At 35.1% G+C, this 20,787-nt stretch overlaps 1 protein-coding gene across 1 annotated transcript in view; it reads right to left on the bottom strand.

Moving 5' to 3' along the window:
- Positions 1-1,895: 1,895 nt before the first annotated feature.
- Positions 1,896-20,787, bottom strand: part of LOC145662636 (F-box only protein 2-like) — an 82,058-nt gene continuing 63,166 nt past the window's right edge. The window contains exon 9 of the mRNA XM_081728405.1: positions 1,896-7,779. The gene's annotated coding sequence lies outside the window, so the exon portion shown is untranslated. The remainder of the gene's footprint in view (positions 7,780-20,787) is intronic.

The following is a 20,787-nucleotide window of genomic DNA, read 5'->3' on the forward strand; positions in this document are numbered from 1 at the left end:
CCAATCGACAGATCTTATTGGAACCTAAACAAATGATATACGATAACCACGCTAAATATTAAGATAAGAGTGATACTGAAGCGTGCACTCATCAAGGATTTTATTACATCAGTAAAATGACACTATATACTGTCGTTAATTATCTGTATACTGCAAGTAAAGTGTATTTTTTAAAAACTTACTCTGATATTATGCTTAGAGAACATCTATATATTTATCAGTAGAAACAAACTAAACATAATTCCATGCTTGAAGGTACATTCTCGTGTGGAGTTTTCTAGAAAGTTGACAAAAACGAACTTCTATCGCGCTAACAGTACGTCGTTAAGAGTCTGTATCACCCCTCTCTGTAAAATGCGAAATAGAGGTTATCTCCTTTCATCCTTGAAGCCAATTCACACAACCAATCTTCATCAAAATTTGAGGAGAGCAAGTTGAAGGTTGAATGAAGGGTGGTCTTGATACATTTTGCTAATTTATTGTTTATTTCTGCTATTATTATTATCCTAAAGTTGTCAATTTTTCGAACATTACAAACGTGAAAATAGAAGTAAATTCATGAATTTTGATCAAGACCGCCACAGAAGTAAAGTTCAAGCACAAGAAACATAATTATTTAATTCGTATATTCATAAACACGAAAGGAGCGAAGTACTTTATTCAAAATTATTGTGTCATTCGTTTTCCGTCTGTGATCAGCTAAGTGAAATCCATCTCCCCCTCTGGTATGGTCAAGCTTCCTCACTCTTCTCACCCCGTGAAGAACAGAGGAACCTTGCCTTTTCGTGAAGACCTTGGAAGCACACAGGAAGCAGGAGGGGGTGGATAACTCTGCAGGAGGGTGAGTAGCGCAAAGGCAATAAACGAAAGGACAAAACAAATGTCAATCGTTCGGTACCAGTCCTATGGTGGAGGAAAATGTTGAGATGGAACTAAATCAGGTTTAAAGAAGTTTTGATGTTTCAAACTCGAGCGTGATATAGGGAGGAGCCGGGGCAAGGGAGAATGTCCCCCTCAGATTTCAATATGACTGAGTTTTATATATATATATATATATATATATATATATATATATATATATATATATATATATATATATATATATATATATATATATATATATATATATAGTGGCGGATCCAGGATATGATCAAGGGAGGGGCTAAGCCATAGTTTGCCGCTTTATCCAGTGTAAAGCAGGATTGAAGTCCATTTTATCCAGTGTATACCTGAGGTTCAAGGGAAGGGGGGCTATAGCCCCCCTTGGATCCGCCCTTTATATATATATATATATATATATATATATATATATATATATATATAATTCTAAATAAGAATTTTTTAAAATCTAAATAATACTTATAAAAAGATTTAATAATAAAGTATAGCATAAATACAAAATTATTAGTACAAAATTTGAACTGTAACCAAGCTACTCTAATTTAAAACATATTGAAATAAATATACAATGACTACATAATAACATTTATATCTAAATTATTTTGTTTTTAACCTATACTACGTAGGTATGTAAGAAATAATGTACAAAGATAAGTATCTGTATTAATGGAAAATGTAGATGAAAGTGTGATTCTTAATTCCATACGATATATTATTATTATTATTATTATTATTATTATTATTATTATTATTATTATTATTATTATTATTATTATTATTATTATTATCTCCTTGGAGCAGTACAGTGTGTGCTTTTTTTAAATGATTTTCCAATGGTAAGTTTTATTTATAGTCAGGAGTTGGTATTTCTGATACTGTTTTGGATGGCACCTCATTATGTTCCACAAAGCAAAATATCATTTTACTAGGAAAATGAACAATGAGTAAACAATGTTTAGTATAAATTAAATAAGAAACAGAAATGCATGTAATGATTTAGGCCTATATTTTTATTCATTCAGAGATGACACTGTTACAAACTGACAACAAAATTACTTTTTCTCTCACAGCATTCCATTTTGAACAAAGATATGTAATATCTACATTTTTCATTACTATCACACCACAGTACATGAGAATCGTACATTGAATCACTGATTTTTTATGTTCGCATCAGCATCATACTATAATAAATGAAAATCATACATTGGATCGCTGATTTTTTATGTTCGCATCAGCATCATACTACAATAAAGAAAATCATACATTGGATCGCTGATTTTTTTATGTTCGCATCAGCATCACACTACAATACATGAGAATCTTACAATGGATCACTGATTTTTTTATGTTCGCATCAGTATCACACCACCAGGGGCGTCCTTAAGGGGGTAAAGGGGGAAGCCTCCCCCCCCCCAAAGTTCCCAATCTCTTGACAAGTTGGCAAATTAAAATACATAGTTGGCAATTTGAAGAATGCCGGTTTGTTCAATTGATTTATCCAGTTTAACATTTTCTTAGGTACCCAGCTGCTGCAAATTATCAGTTCTCCTATAGACTTTGCATAAGTTTTGTGTAGTGTCCAATCTTGAAATAAATTGATATATTCGTTTAAAGTTTCTTTACTTGTTGCAAGTGATTACACTTCACTTTTGTTCATTTGATATTCGTAAACATTTTGAAGAATCTTTAATGAAAATCGGGAACTGTACCACTGACAAAAGCAGAATAGAGTTGGCATGCAAAGACAGACAGAAGAGGCGTTTCGGTGGCAAGTAGAGCATTGGACGCAAAAGCATTTGATACAAGAGCGTATACAAGGCAACAGGTAGTGACTGGCAGAATTAATGTTAATAAAACAAGAACAAGGCAGTGACTGGTTAGTATTAAGCCTGCCATACGTCCCGTAAAAAAACGGGACAGTCCCGATTTTGGACCCGAGAATCCCGCGTCCCAATAAATTTAGTCGGGACAGGCAAATGTCCCATATTTTAATTCCATCCCATTTCTGCTATCAATATAAGCTTATTCGAAAAGTAATGAAGTGGCTGGGATAATGTGAGTGAACAATAAAGTGTAGCATGTAACAGTTTTGAGCAAGTTATCACAATACCCTGTCCGACTTGATAGCGAGCGAAATTTGCAACACTTGTCTTTTCCATTGTACCTGGTGGAAACTCGAACACACTCCAACATTAAAAAAAAAAAAAAAAATGGCTTTGAGTGTTTCTACATGTATACAAGCACAGGAAAGATGAGTGACTTTTTCTTCAGAGAGAGACTAAATAAAGTAACAAGAATTATAATATTTTTGAGAGGTTATGGGCACAGAATTGTACTTGGTCCAGGGCTTAGAAATATGTAAATTTGGTCCTGACAATTATACACGACACAAGGAGAAAAATCAACTTTTCATCAGATTAAACTGACAAACGTAATTTTTTTTTTCAAATACTACCATGTAAATAAATACTGCTAAACGCGCGAAGAATATTGAATGTAGATTGTGTCACTGATTTAAACAGTTTGCATATTGTTTTTCTGAAAAGCATTTTTATAAGACATTATCTTAAGTTTTTAAGGAATTTTTTTTTTGTAGTTGGATTGTAAACATCTTCAGTCCGTAAAGTTAATTGCAGGGAAAGACGAGAGAAAAGTATCTGAAACTTAGGGAACTTATATTGTTGAAAAAGGGAGCAGGAAAATTCGGTGTAAGAAAACTCGGTGTAGGAAAATTCGGTGTACAGAAAATTCGGTGTACGGAAAACTTGGTGTGGGGAATGTTCGGTGTAAAGAAAAATTCGTTGGTAGACCGTAGGATTTATTAAAAACTCAACTTTGAGGATAAATGAGTGTATTAGTTTTAAGTTCAAACTTTGTGTAGAACGTACTTTTACTGTCTACTATACCAAATTTTGAAAAATTGTGATCGTGAAATAATTTGAATTCTAGATTTGGACGGATTTTAACATTTCATGGCCCTTACATGACGAGATTTTTTTTTTTTTTTTTTTATGTCCGTTCTTGTGACAGCGAAGCGAGCATCGATACCAATCGACATTTTATTTAAAACTTAAGTTTTTATGCTGTTTTGGAAGATGTCTCCTAGAATTTTCTACTTCCAAAAAAAAAAAAATAAATAAATAAATAAATAAATAAATAAATAAAATAAAAAAAATGTAGGTTACTAGACGAGTAAAGTTGAAAATTGTAGATTTTCAAAAAATGTTCTGACGATTTTATGTCTATTTTATAAATAAATATTTAAATCTAAATTTTTCAAAAACGACATAGATTATTTATGTTGCTCATGCCTCAACTAAAGTATCTACGCCTGATTGAAGGAGAAGTCAATAAGGAGTCAATAGGGTTGCAGTACTTGTTTACCTTAACTTAAGGCAAACAAACTAAAGTGTCTGATTGGAGCAGAATTCAACTAGTTGTACAACTGTTATCTGATAAAACCATCCTGCTTTATATTGCCCTTTCCACTAAGACTTTTTTGTTCAATATATTTTTTGCATCTTAGATATGTATATGCAGATGTTCAAAACTCACGGATTCATTTGGCTCTAGAATTTCTAACTGAAGTCCGGTTTACTTGCGGTTTGTTGCAAATCATCAAGGAAGGATGGGAGATTTATAGGATTATGTTTACTGGTTTAAATTTATCCGGGGTAATATCGAACAGGCCGTAAGAAAAACAGCAAATATTCGCCATTGTAAGTTACAGTTCGAATGAAATATTGGATATTTGAAGCGAAATTGAAGAATACAAATTAAGTGTTAGTTAAATGAAATGAAATCTTCAAGTTTTACGTCCCACGGATATGCCGGTTAGGCTAAAGGAGTCGGTGATGATGAGAATTGAGTGAAATGATGGAATGAAGAAAGTGGGAGGAAACTTGAGAACCCCGAGAAAACCCAAGAGCACGGCGTGTGTCCACCACAAAGTCCACACGGCGCGATCTGGGATCGAACCAGGGATCCCAAGCATCGGAGGTGAACGCTCTACCATTGAGCCACACCACGCCTCCCAAAATTAAGTGTTAGTGGTAACACACATAAATCACATGTTGAATAGCCGGTTTCTCGCTACAAATGACAGAGGGATTTCTTGGGTGACTTAAAAGAGTCGGTAACTGACATCTTCCACAACATCCGCCAGCGAGGTCCGATGCTTCCCTGCCAGAAGCGATCCCGTTTCCTGCAATTTATTCACTAGCGACCATATTATATTCCTGTTTGGGACAGAACGTAAGGCAAAGTTGCGTGTAACTACCCTTTGCGTAGCAACAACAGATCCCGGTCTCCAAAATCTTTTTAACGATAAAATCACTTTGTTCCAAAGAGTACATTATTGCAACTGTGTCCTGATCATATTGGTACGTACAGAGCACAGCATAATTCTCAATACAACGGCCCAGTTTCCTGTTTCTTATTGGCCGTCGCGAGGTTGCCATCTAACTAAGAAACTCAAATCTCCACACCGCACCTCACCTAATTCCAATTCGGTACAGTGGCGAATATTTGCTGCTTTTCCAGAGGCGTGGCCGATATTACCCCAAATGAATTTAAACCAGTAAGCATATTCCATAAATCTTCCAACGTTCCTTGATCATTTGCCATAAACCGCATGAAAATCGGACTTCAGTTAGAAATTCTAGACCCAAATGAAATCCATGAGTTTTAAAAGAATCACCTTGTATATGTTCTATGATGTACTATATAGGAAAGGTGTTTTTAGTTGTTCCTATAACTATTCTCTGAACTTGTAATTGTTTTATTTCTGACAAAAATGTCAGCTTCATTGTGTGATAAAAAGTAGTTTATAGTAATATCCAGCAAAAGACATGCAAGAGGTATTGGACTCAAGGCAGAAAAATAAATTTGCTTTTCTTGAAATAGGTAATAACATTTTATTCGTTACATTATATGGTTTTCGTTTTCACAATATGAAATGTCGTAAATTATTGTAAGTGGTAATATTCAATATGTATTACACCGAATCTACCGTACACCAAAATTTCCCCACACCGAGTTTTCCGTACACCGAATTTTCTGTACTCCGAGTTTTCTTACACCCAATTTTCCTACACCGAATTTTCCTAGACCCGTTGAAAAAATAAATGTCGGCTAGGCTAAAGGAGACGGTGATGATGAGAAATGAATGAAATGGTGGAATGAAGAAAGTGGGAGGAAACGGGAGAACCACGAGAAACCCACGTACACGGTGTTTTTTCACTACAAAGCTCACTTGAAGTGAGCTGGGATCAAACCAAGGACTCCATGCACCAGAAGTGAACGCTATACCACTGAACCACCGCGGCCTATTATACTGTTATACATAACCAGAGGTACAGTTTATTGGATTGTGTTGGAGAGTTTGGGGGGAAGGGGATCTAAAGTGTCCCGTATTCCCATAAAGAAAACATGGTAGGTTTATTAGTATAAACGTTTTACTATGTACAGTGTGTGAATTTGACAAATTTAAGAGTTTTTTTTTTTTAAATAGTAAAATGTCAAAGGGAAGTAGATTTTGATACCAGAGTGAATATGCTTTGTATTGTGTAACCGTGTATGCTTTGTGTGTGAATAAACCTTTCGCTTTGAAACAAGAGGTGATCATATTAATATAGAGGACAATAATAGCTTATTTCAGTTCTGTTTTGCTGTAAGACTTTCTATTTACAGGGCTTTTCGAGTAGGGAGAACTGAACAAAAGTGTGTTTTGGAAATGGTATTATTAGTTCCTTTCATAACGGGGGACGATATCAGTTCCTTTCTTGTACTCACAGGAACTTCTCGCCATGCTCGTATCTTTATTTTCCGTAGACGTTTAGGTCTGACAAATGTCAACAAACTACGAAGTATGTCCCCATCTGGGGCGGCGCCGCTAAGTCTATTCTTATTACGGAATCTTACCAGGGGAGGAATTAGAATTGGCCCAAATAGCTTTTTCCCCACGATGTTTTGCGGTACTGTATAATGTTCAGGGGTATTTCGAGAGTCTTTGAACGGCTCTATGATACAGGCTCTTAATTGCTAATATATTAATCGATAGTTTTTTTTTATTTTCATGAAACTAATTCTTTATTTATTTATTATATAGACCTATGTTTTTTTAAAACGCACTTTTACTAGTATGTAGCAGATTGTATCTTTCATTCTTTGTCTTTTCGCAGCAGTGACAAACATAATACTAACAATGACACACATATATCTAATAGCCCCGTACGTACTCCTAACACCACGCAAATCGACATTCATGCTACTGTATTTGTAACGTAGAAACCGTATTGAAACATTTGAAACGTTACTTGGAAAATTATAACATTTGGAGTTACTTACAATTTAAGAATATGTAATATAGAATGTTTTTAAATAATTTTTTATTTCTGTTTATTACAAGAGTACGCTCTACAAGCGTTGTATTACCAAAAATCAAAATTCTAATTTACAAAATGTAAAGAAAAAGAATAATTCTTCTTGGAATTTGTGATTAATAGTTTGATTCTGCCATTACGCACAGTGACACTGTTTACAGTTGCCAAAATAATGCAAAATGCATTAGGTATGGTTCAGCAGTTGGTAAATGTATATTTAATTATCAAAAATCACTAAAGATAGTAAAGTTCGAAAGAAAACAAGTGGATAATAACCAATAAGAATCAATAATTTCTTTTTAAAAAAATGTTTTGAACACTATGAATTATTTTTTTAATTTTTTAATCCCAATGTCAAACTTCAGAAACACGCACAAGGCAAAAATAACTGTTTTGTTCTTAAAAGTTGTACCATTTTTAAAATTATGTCCTCTTCAATGTAACATAGCATGAGGTCTTCTCTGAGCACACTTCTTTATTACAATATTAGAATCTGAAATTACAAAGAAAATATAGTATTTACTAATGTTACATTTCAATAACATCAGTGTAAAAGCAAATAACACTACAGACTTATGTGTCATAATGTCAAAACTTAATTCATACTCGTAATTTATACCTCATGTATTTGTTTAAATGGAATCTAACTTACAGCAACGATATGGTGAACATCATTGCCGAAACTATACTTCCTTCGCAACTTTTACCAGCACAGGAGGGCACAAAACAACGGGTTCCCAATCAGATACTTCAGATACCTGAAGTACTAAGTTTTGTGTTTTATATATATCGAAAACTTTCTTTCTTTCTCTCTCTCTCTCTTTACCAAAAAACAAAAAACGTTATATGAATCTAGATATCTAAAAAAGTTTTCTTTGGGATGGAGGTTTTTATACCGGTTTTTTCCAGGAAAATAGGCCGGAAATTTTCACCTTTTCTGTTTTTCCCTTTCTATGACTTTCAGGTCGTAAAGGAAAAAGTGTTTCCTTGTTGTAGATTCTACAACTAAACAAAGTGTGTTTACAACATTAAATACTTGTGTAAGTCCTATGTTCAGTCCTGGACTAGCAGTCTTGATTGCTATTCGATCAACATTGTATTAGTTGCCAGCATATAACACACCACATCACAGGGATCTTGCATCGTTTGGCCTAATCCTCGTTTCGCCTAACCAATTATCTGACATTTTTATGGCAGATGAATGATAAGATTTGTGTCCGCCATTTTAGGCGAAATAAGTATCCTCGTTTGGCCTAAAATGGCGGACTATAAAAAAATTAGCGGAAGTAAGACTGGAGGTAAATTTCGAAAGATTATTCCCTACTATATGAAGAACTGAGAAATATTTTGTTTCCACAAAACTAATTTGTAGTACGAGCATTTGCAGTGGCTATATTTTAGATGAGAGAAAAACAAGTTACACATACTTTATTCCCTATTATTAATTTCGTTTAAAGGTGTGTGTTTTAGTTTGCAGTTTGTTTCCAAATATCTGATATTGTCAAATGGTATTGCTAATAGGCATCTTAAAGGAAATATAGTTTGCATGAGTATTACGAAAATATGGATTTTATATTTCTGTTTCGTACTAATGTGGATGAAAAGTTATATTATTGTAGGTTTTGTTGGTTTCTTAGATGATTTCATTCCAATTTCAATGCTTTTTAAAACTGTTAATCCATTATAAGAGATCCTATTGTGATTCTATATTGTTTTAATTCATATGAAATTTGTAAATATTTCGAGCTACATCTGACAAGAGATATCTAAATTAACTCATAAAAATGGACAACTGTGATTGAAATGAGTGATTTGGACAAATCGCTCTACTGGCAAGTTGATCTTTGCATAATTCCACAATCCAAATATCTCAATGTGTTACTAACAAAGAAAAAATAAAAATACATTTGAATTCTAAGTAACCACTAGCAAAAAGCTATTGAAAATCTGTTAAGGAAATAAAATTGTATAAACAAAAAATTTATATAAGTATTCCTAGACATTTCCTTCAAATATCGTGGATAGGCATTCGCACAATCACAGATAAGGATTTGTTTACAATTTCCAATTTTGGCCAATCAAAAGCAAGTATTTGTTTACATCTTTCAGGCGTGTATATCATGTATTCAAGTAAATGTCCTTTTACTTTTCTATAAATAATCCTTATATTTACGTTTAAATCTTAATTACTGTTCTTAGGATCTATGAAAAAGATTTGTTATATACAGTGGAGTCTCGTTAATTCGAACTTGGATAATTCGAAATATTGGATAATTCGAACAGAAGTCCATTCCCCTTGAAAACTGTATTGAAAACAATAGTAAACAATTGTGGATAAATCGAACTTTTGAACCTATATTTTGGATAATTCGAAGTAAATACAGTTGAAAATTTTTAATGTTGGACAGATGTAAACAGAGAAATAGAGTTTTAACGTGTTTTCAGTTATCCAGATGCAGCCACAGGGAAGAGTAATACAAAAGATAAATAGAAAATCTATGTAATGATAAACATGAAGGTGAGTTGGGGAAGAAGTAAAGATAGAGAACGTGTGCCAATCTCATCTTGTTTCAGAATTGGTTGAAAATTTAAGATGAATTATTGACAAAGTCAACCAAATGATATTAATATCGTATTCCACGCAATACATGAAATTCAAGATTTATTGACCGTACAAAAACAATCAAATTTAAGCAAATGAGGTTTACGACTTCTTAAAAGTGAGAACAGAATATTCAAATTGTGGCTGGTGTTTAATTGTTTAGGCTATTCAATGTATGTTGTAATGTTGTTGAGTTGATTTTGAGTTTTACGTCCCGTTCAGCAGCGAGGCTATATGAGACGTGGACCTACTGATTAACGTGGGATCCGAACCACATGAGCTCCCACCGGGAATCGAACCCGGGTCTCTGTTGTAGTGTTGTACGTAAATATACTTTCCATTGTGCACGTAGTTTGAATTATGTGTAGTCAATGCCGTTTGTTAGTTTCATGTTATATGACTGAAGTGCTAAGTTGTGTTTTACTTGTTTACTTTTAATGTGTAACGTTCCTCTTTGAGCGTTACATTTTCTCAAAGAGATTACTTTATAGAGATATTTAATCAGCTCTTAGTTAGTGTTATTTCTTTCCTTATATTCTCTCAATTCTCGACCCTCATGAAGGATTCAAGATGGTCGACAATTGGACTAGTATGTGTAATCGAAATATGCTACTTTCTTTGTACGTCTATGGCCTGCATCGAGTGGATATCTCTCAGTCTCGGTAGATGACGCTGGTTGCTTGAAATAAACTGGAATTTATTTTTCGTTTAAACTGAGTAATTTGTTATGGACGTATATATATAAATACTAACTTACGTAATTTTTATTTCCATTTAGTTATATATATGTTAATATTAAAATCGTCGTTTTAGTTTTACGCTCTGTTGCGTAAAAAGGAGCGGCCAATCAGAGAACGAGCAGGATCTACGAGCGCGTTCCCCTTTGTCTTAGCCCTCTGAACAAAACATCATGGCGACAAGGAAGAAGGGGTAGTGTTTCGTCCTGTCCTTTAAACATGGAATTACTGCATAATATGCAGTAAAGTGACTTGTTCTCTATCGCAAACCTTTCGAAAGGAGATGCCATAACGGAACAATGATAAGAAAGTCGAATAGCGTGTGATGAACTATAACAAACTTGCCTGCAAACATTCAGTTTGTGCCTACTCCGGTTACTATTGAGTTTGGCTTACTGCTCGCTAACAGTTCGTCGTGTAATAGGTGGAAATATGACAGTTACATCGGGAGCCACCTCTTCGATTAAGTTTTAACCTGGCCTGCTGCCTCTTTCCTGGATATAATGCCTACAACGTTGTTAACGTGGTTATTCTCCGTAGCGACTCCTCGTCTTCCTTTCCCTGATTGGGGACTTGGTCCTTTATTATTTTGCCGACTGACTCCACCTGCTTCAGTGGGACCCAGGCCTGTCGCCTTGTTAGATCATCGCCCGTGGTTGTCGTTGTGAGCAGAGGTGCTACAACGACTTATACGGTGAACTTATGTCTATCTGGTGAACGTTGATGATGTGTCTCTAGTTGCTGCTAACTAAGAAGAAGGTCGCCATTTGGTTAATCTGTACCTGTGGCTAGAATTTGCGATTACCGCGTGTTGAGCCGCCTGAGAGGTCGTCAGAGACTGGTCGCTGCCCGAAGCTGTGATCTTTGAACTGGCCCGTGGTGCCGGTATCGTTTACCAGTAGGTGTTGGAAGTAGCGGTTGGGTGAGCTTTGGTCACCGTTTCAGGTAACTCTGTCTTTATTATTTCTGTCTCAATCTATGGAAGAAGTAACGCCCTTCCGGGAACTGTAAAGGAACTTTGTTTATAACTCATATAATTCATTCAAGTGTTTGTCTCCGTTCATAATATTTGGTGCAATATTATCAATGTCGTGTGTCTATTCTATTGTTTCGAGTCACTCTATAAAGTAAAGGACAATATATCACTTATTAATCATTCGCTACTCAGTGAGTTTACTTAATATATGTATATTGATTCTACAATGTCCATAATGTTGTCTCATGTAAATTTTGTCCGCAACATGTCTGAGTAGACAGAAGTGAGCCTCTATCCAGTAAGTCAATTCATACGCCGACGGGGTAGTCTGATGTCAACACCATTTATCTCTTGCTTTAAATGAAATTATGTTTCCGAGTTGCGTAGATGTATAATGTATCACTCGCTACCATCTAGCTCAGGTTCGTCCCAGTTGTGGGTACTCCGTATTGTTTATTTTATAAGTATTATGTTTGGTGAAGTTAAAGCTTGATTAGCGACAGCTAGCTCATGTTTGTCCAGTAGTGGGCACTCCGTATTAGTTACTATAATATATAGTTCATAGTCTAAGTATTAAGTCGCCACGCAAGGAAAGATCTATGTAAATCCTCGAGTTGTCTTCATGTCTTATCTCTAATTATAAAGCTACTTACTAGTTCAGTTGGACGCGTCGAAGACGGTGAGCATTGCGATAGTATTCACACCTAGATGTGATGGTGTCAGGGGTAGAGTCTAATCTGCTGGCTGGTCTTGTACTTCCTATAAATGTTTCTACCGTATGTATTATTATTACTTCCGCTGTTTAGTTGTAAGCTATGTCGAGGGAAAGCGTCCTCTTAACAGTTGGTTGCGGAAAGGTAGTGGAAACGTTATGCTTGTGGGGAGAAAGGTTAGTCGACGCAGCCGCGCACTTACTCCCTCTGTGGTGAGATGTTTTGTAAACAGTAATGTATTTTGTAATCTCCCTTCACTCGCTGTGATGTAGCCTACTAAAGATTTTGTCTCAATACTTGGTCGAGGAATGTAAACAACTCTTCTATTCTTATTAAGGATAATGTTTAAATGTTGTTGTTACTAATTACTTAGTTGTGTTGGCGTGAGAAGTTTCTGGAATCTTCAAGGACTGAAATACGTATGATTTTTTTCCCTGGCGATTGAGTCTAGCTGTTCATGATCGCTAATATCGATGAAATTCTCATTATTATATGCTGTTTGCAAGAGAGTTAAATAAACATGATTTGCAAGGTATGTGGTGTCGTTTTGAAATGATTTTTTTTCTTTCCTTCTCATGGTACCGATAATACCATTAGTGTGCAAGAGTCTGGAATTGAATAGCGTTGTGCTCACTGGTCCATAATCGTAGCTTAAGAGAGGAAATAGTATCGGCGACCCACTTGATTTTTTTTCTTTCTTTTCACTTTTTCCTTTCCCCCAACATAATGCTAGCTACGAATGAGAGCGTAAATAATTGGTGCAAACTTGTACATTACAGAGTTGGCTCCCTAGCCACGAGGTCACAAGGTCGTTACGAGTATGGCTATCCAGCCATAGAATCGAACCCGTACTCTTCAAGTTTGTCACCCCAGTTCAAAATTATTAAGGTAACGTAAAACTAGTACGTTCCAAATGCAAACTTGAAGAGTACGGGTACTCATTTTACATAAAAGTTTGGGAAATAAAAGTAACGTTCATTCTGAAAAAAATAATAGGTTTCTCGTTTTCCTTTCAACATTTCTGAGAATTCACTATTGAAAATAAGCGTAATATTTTATTTTTTTCTTTCGGTTTAAATCTCATTTTTATGCTCCAAGGCTAAGAGAGGCGGTGATGGTGACAATGAACGAAACTGGTGGGGTGAAGAAAGTGGAAGGAAACGATGAAGCCCAAGATAACTCTTACACAAAATTTGTAACGTGCACTTAAACATGGTATTTCATTCGATTCAAACATATCTGCTATTTGTGTAATTATTTAGTTATATGATTTTCCGTTATAGATTTTTTTGTAGCAAGTAAATTTCACGTGATACTGGAATATTTCCCAGTACAGTATTTGCTCAAATCTTAGAAATTCGAATGCAGGAAATGACTACAAAGCTCTTCCACTACTTTCAACATTTGTATTTTTTATTGCAAAATGTTCTGAAGTATATTAGTCAGATGCGCAAGAACACATCTGAAAGAGGCTCAAGATAAACAAGTATTCTTTATACTCTAGCAGTTTTTATACGTCTCTGCTTCATTTAGAGTTTTGTCGTCCCAATACATTACAACTTGAATTTTCTCAAAGCAGTTAATTAACTAGTTTTTTATTTGCATTGGTGAAATTATAACTTTTGAATTCAAATTTCACTCGTTTGACACACTACCGGAACGTCCATAGCATAAGTCTCTGATTAAGATTGCTACGTCTCGGAGATGGTGTAAAAATTGAACAAATTTTAATTATACTTGTTAAGGATAATCCGGAGTTGAAGACACGCATTATACAATCAAATTTAACTGGTGTGCTAACATCCTTATTGCATAGTAGTGATCTTTTTGTCTCCCAGGCGGACTCACTCTCTCTCTCTCATACAGGTACACACATACACATTATATATACGGACATGGTAAATACATAAAGGAGTTTTGCTAATCCTAACTGCTAGAAAATATTGACCACAGGTTAATATAATATCAATATTAATTTAAAAATTTGCATTTCTTTCTAGGGAATTTTCTTTTGTAATTTCCCTCTACTTGAATTTCCGTGATTTTTTTTATTGTCCGCCATTTTAGGCATATCGAGGATTAGGCCAAACGAGGATCCTTTTTTTGCCTTAAATGGCGGACTGAAATCTTATCATTTATCTGTCATAAAAGTGTCAGATAATTGGTTAGGCGAAACGAGGATTAGGCAAAACGTGGCGACACGCATCACACAGGTGTTGTTTTCGTTCCCTATGTTATCAACCTCCTGGAAAGTATATATATATATATATATATATATATATATATATATATATATATATATATATATATATATATATATATATATATATATATATATATATATATGTGTGTGTGTGTGTGTGTGTGTGTGTGTGTCTATTTTACTGCTTGCCTTTGGCAAGGTATATTGCATTTTCGACACCGACATCATTAAACTTTTTTACTCAAATAACTTTGTCGTTGAACATTAATCTAAAGGTCATAGGGTGAGTTCGCCAATAGTCGACCGCCATCCAATAGTCGACCATTTTTGCTTACTATTGTGTATATAAAATATATCTAATGGTCTTTTGGAGCGGAAAGTGATTCGCGATAAAGCTTGCATCATATACCACCAATGACAATCATTGTTTGCCTCTCCCTTGGCCAGCTGGTCGTCTTTCACCGATAAATTTCGAAGTATCTGTAGAATTACGACTCAGGTGCACAGTTTACGACAGCGTGCAATGGGAATCTTGTGCACCTGTTGTTTTTCGCTTTTCTGAGAATATAGATAGTACGTGAGGTAAGAAATGTTTTTGTTACAAAACTAAGTTATTCTAGAAACTGTACAGTATAATTTGTCAATAACCGGATAGTATTAAATGAAAAAATACATGTTGAAATGTGGTCGGAATTTGGCATTTTTTCTTTCCCATACAAACCAATTGTCGACCAAGGGTGGTCGATTATTGGATTATTTGAGAGTGCGCCAAATTGCTTCAAATTATTTCCTGTTTGGTATTAAGGTCTGTTCTTCAACATGCATGTATAAAATTTTTGATTTCGTGACATATTCTAAAAATCGACCGCCTGTTTCTCGTGTTGGTCGACCATTGGAATATTTCTTGCCACCTGTCGACCGCACTGTTTCATACTATGTTTCGCGTTTTGCTGACTGGAATTTGTTCAGTAACTTAGTTTAAAGTTTCTTTTTATGACGATCTACTATTTCAATGTGAAACCAAGTTTTTTTACACGGAAAGAAGAAGCCCTCCTCGCTGGTCTAATGGATAGCAACCGTGCCTTTGGTGCTCTGTGTCCCGGGTTCAATTCGAAGCGGGAGAACATAGAACGAATTAAAGCGGTTCGAATATTACTGTAAACTGTAGGTCCACGTCTTTACATAGTCTTGATCCTAAGAAGGGACGTTAAACCATAATAAACAAAGAAACAAGCAAACAAACGAGAACAAGAAGGGGTTCCTGTACGTCTACTACGTCTTCCTGAATGAGAGAAATAATAATAATTTCTATGAGGCATGTACCAGACACGTTGTCCAGTGCCTAGCCTGCTGGATTACGAATTGGGAATGGAGAGATGTGCGGGTTGAAACCCCAATGCCGGCCCTTCTAACAGGTTTCTTAGGGGTTTTGTCAGTTATACCAGGCGCATGTCATGATGTTACCTACATAATAGGCTCTGGCCGACACCTTTCCTCATCCTTCTCCCTCCCCTATCCCGTCCTGTGCTACAAATGCTTAAAGGACATAAATAAATTCAACAAAATTCAAGTAAGTGTTAAAGTATGCTGCTTTGTAATAAAGTCCTGGGTTCAATTTTCCATGGGAATACAATTGGTTCGGAGCTCATGTTAAACTCTAGGTCTCACGTCCTTGCGACGTCATCATCCGATCATCCGATCATCCGTCATCATCCGATTAATGTCAATAAAAATATCGATTCACTCGGCTCAGGTTTTTTCAGGTCAGAACCTGCTTTCGGGAAGAACACTGAAATATTAAGAGTATCAATATTGAAAAACAACTTTTGTTAATATATTCTTGATTACTTCTGCTTTGTAATATAGCAATGCATTTTGTTGTTAGAAATATGGCGAAACATTTTAAATTTTATGTATTTTTGACAGATTTACGCTATTCGGGCTCCGGGATATAAAAGAAAATTTTTCCGCTATTCGGAATTTAATATGCTGTGCGCCTTAGAAGCTGTAAGAACAAAACAACTTTCAGTTCGTGATGCCTGTAAAAGGTCGGTGTGCCAAAGCAACAGTTTTAGACAAATTACATGGAGTTCAGTTTGCACCACTTATTGCAGAGGTCCTAGCAACAGCAGCAACACCGTCAACAATAAAGAATGGGTTTCGCAAATGTGGACTGTATCCTTTCAATCCGGACGCTGTTGACTACACAAAATGCATCAAGAGTGTATGCAAAAACATAGAGAGTACTTCCACTCAGCCAAATGTTAGTGAAGAAGACCTTCGTACTGCAAGAAAAGTTATTACTGTGTACAAGGATGAACTTCAAAAGGCTGCGGTTGACTTCAATGCAGTTCTTGAAGTTTTGAAACTTCCAGCAGAAAAGCCGATGGACGAAGCACTACAAACTGATGTTAAAAGTGCCAACTTACCATTAGATGACGAAGTTGCAGTTGGTGAAATCCCTGTAGTTGATGACAACAATGAACACTTGTCTCAAGCTACTCTCACTGTTGGAAAGGATTTACTAAATGATCTTCTCCAGTCATTGGCTGTTGAAGCCAATCCAAGTGCAACAACTGAAAACAGAGTGAATATAACATCTATTCTACCTACGAAACCTGAGAAATTCGACACCATTGCAGCACAAGAGAAAGAGGAAATCAGTATTGTGCCAAACAAAGAATCAGTTATGTCTGCTCCAACGACAGAATCAGAGAGGCCTTTAATAAGAAAGGAAGGAAGGAAGCGTCTATTCCAGAATTTGTGCCATCAAATGAGAAGGAAACACATCAACTACACTGAATGAAACTGAACCTATGAAAGATATTCAGCAAGATACTTACTCTCTCAAAGAACCTCCTACTGAAGCTCTGGTTTCTATACCAGAAGCACAGCAAGAAACAAGGGACGTTGAAAGCGATGGTGTTGCTGGACCAAGTGAATCAAGTCAGAAGAATATTGCAACAACCCCTAAAACTATCAGACCAATATGTATAACGCCAACTTTTAAAAAGCATCTTTTCTGGCCTAAGAGTCCAGTCAAAAAGCCTAAGAAGAAGGTAGAGAAGATACCGTTTGCGATTGACTCAGAAGAATATCGCCGCGCACTGACTGCAAAACAAGAAGAACAGAAGAAACTAGAGGAGGAAAAGAAACGCAAAAGGGATGAAAGAACAGCAAAAAAGAGCAACAAACTGGAAAATCCAAAGAAACGATCGAAGACGACGACTACTGCTGTTGTAGAAGAATATCACAATGAAGAAGATGTAATTGATTACGGCGATGGAGCCATATGCGCAGGATGTGGAGTGATAATAAACAATTTTGCTTTGGAAAGTGAAGATAAACCAGTGGGTTGCGATCATTGTGATAAATGGTTCCATCTTCGGTGTACCGAATTATCTGGGTATACATGGAAAGAACTTGCAGATAAGCTGTTCCTGTGCGCAGATTGTACCATATAAATGATTTGAATAAACAATCAGGAACTTACTGTTATTACATGAAAAGATAACTCAATGTGCTCATGTAACTCAAAAGAGAAACCTAACACGGGAGAGAAACCTTATCATATGTGAGACGATAACTCGACGTGCTGCAGTAACGAAGGAGAGAAATCGTATCATATATGAGAAGATAACTCGATGTGCTGAAGTAACACAGGAGAGAAACCTTATCATATATGAGAAGGTAACTCGAAGTGCTCAAATAACAGAGGAGAGAAACCTTATCATTATGAGAAGATAACTCGATGTGCTCAAGTGACACCGGAGAGAAACATATTTCATACAGGAGAAAAGTGAACACTTAGGATTTTCTAAATTATTAGAGACTCGTACTTTGTTTAGGATTTGTAAAACCGTAATATAAGTGATAAGATAACGTGTGCATATAACGGAGGGGAGAAGTCTTGTTTCACGTGAAAGACCTATTTAATATTCAAATCCATTATTCCAAATAAAATAGCTATGTACCAAATCCTAATAGCGTGATTCTTTCATTTATAATCACTAAGGAGAAAACCTTATTGAAACTTAAATAAAATCTTTACAATCGTTTTGTCAAGTTCAAATCTCGCGAATAATACAATTTCGAAATATCATCTAAGGCAATCAATTACTTCTACGTGATAGAAACGACAGAAATTGCGCGCGGTCGACTAATAGCATGAATGCGGTCGACTACTGAGCGATGATGGTCGACAAGTGGGAATTTTGATGAGTTTTCGTAAAATCTATTTTTATATCATTGCAAAATTTTAAAAGTGAGCAGTTAACACAGGCATGGTACAAAAGAACCCAAATAAAGCAAATAATTCACTTTTGTCAAATACTATGAAATCATCACGCTTTATAAGTGCTTAGAAGTAAGATTTTTTTTTCAGCGGTCGACTATTGGCGAACTCACCCTACAACAATTCGCTGGAACGAGAAAAGGCACTGCGTTTGCCAATTTTTAATTTTTCTTTCTATCAAATGACCGATTTTTTATTTTTGATTTTTTTCAGGATCTTTTCTTCAAAATGCAGTAATTAAATCTTCTTTAAGTATTAGAATGGGATTGAAAACTAGAACGTATACAAACTGTTAAAAGCACAGAATTTTCCAGAAGAAGAGTAGTGGAAAACATTAGTTTCTAAAAGCCTTTTTCATTCGAGTTCTTGCATCTGTAATGCATACAGTAGTGGCCTAGAAGAGAAAATTTAGCCTTTAAGTATCTTGACAGATAGAGTTAATTATTGAAATATATTATTTATAATGGAGATGATTAGGGATTTGTGAAAATTCGTTACTTATCTACAGTACTATTTATTAACGAATTTCAAACTTCTATGCTTTTAAAGGTAAATTGTGTGAACGTACAATACAGTGCTGAAATAACTTTTTTTCGTAAGTGTGAACCTGAGATCATTTTTTGCTGCGTTAGAGCCGAAGAAAATTCTTGATAAGGCAATCAGAAAATCTCTGTCACTGATGAAAACCTATTCGTGGAAAAGGTTTGTCGTGGAATATTGCAGTAGGTTTAATATATTTTATACTCATTAATTGCTACCTGCATATTTAATTAGCAGATTGTCAGTATTATCCATATATTTTTAGAAAATATTCCAATCTTACCTAAAAATCTAGGAAAATTTGAAATAATAACAGTAATTAAAGCTATACGAGAGAAGGAAGGAATTTTGTACATGTTAGCAATGATATACGAGTTAAGTAGCTCTGGAAGTTCGTGATCAGAGATACTAGTTGGTTCTTCGAATCCACCGGATATTACTCAAGTTAATTTAGTTACATCAGTCAGTAAACACATAGGGCTGAGATTAATGTGCAACTATGTTCCTGATTAAAAGACTAGATGCAAATGAAATAATGTTACAGTAATTCAAAACCAAATAATAGAAGATAGGAAATTTATTTTTACCAATATAGCGACTGTAATTACCGCGTTAAGCGGAGTTATTCATATTCTATTGATACACATTAAAGTTTTAGGACTTTATGTTTACTAAGATTAACATGGCTGAACAGAGAAATGAGAAATGTACTAGTACATGTGAACTCAGAATAATTAATTAAAAGCTGCAATGAAATATATACATCGGAATGCGTTTACACTAATTTTGCTTTATAGAAGTATAGTATTAAATCGTATGTATATCAAGTTTGTTTGCGTTTATATAATCGATGTTAACCGGCAGCAACACTAAATAATAATAATAATAATCAGTGGCGTATTTAGGGGGAGGGCTATCGGGCTCAAGCCCCCTTCCCGAAATAAATTTGTTAGGTACACAACTTCATTAAAATTTTTCGGCTCCCAAAGGAAAAATATAAGTGCTTATTCAAGTGTTGTGCATAGCCACCCCGAAACAAAATCCTAAATACGCCACTGATAATAATAATAATAATAATAATAATAATAATAATAATAATAATAATAATAATAATAATAATAATAATAATAGAAATTGTTAAGTCTATGGTGGTTTAAATAATATAACTTTTTATAAAGAATATTAGTAAGAACAGTATTTTTGCTTGCTCTTGTTGAGTGCTTCGATATATAAGTTAGTACAGACTATTAACCGGCGAGGAAAATAGTAACAACAAACCTCATATAGGACACTGATTCCTGGTCATTCCATGTCTCTGTCATGGTTTAAAATGTAACCTCTACTCAGGGGACTTGTTACACTTAGCTGGAGGATAAAATCCCAATTTGTTGGGAATGTGGTAAGAGAATTTGATCCTAATATATTCTGAGGCCCTG

Source organism: Thermobia domestica, chromosome 10 (assembly GCF_964235325.1).
Source record: "Thermobia domestica chromosome 10, izTheDome1.hap1.1, whole genome shotgun sequence".
NCBI classification, from domain to species: Eukaryota; Metazoa; Arthropoda; class Insecta; order Zygentoma; family Lepismatidae; genus Thermobia; species Thermobia domestica.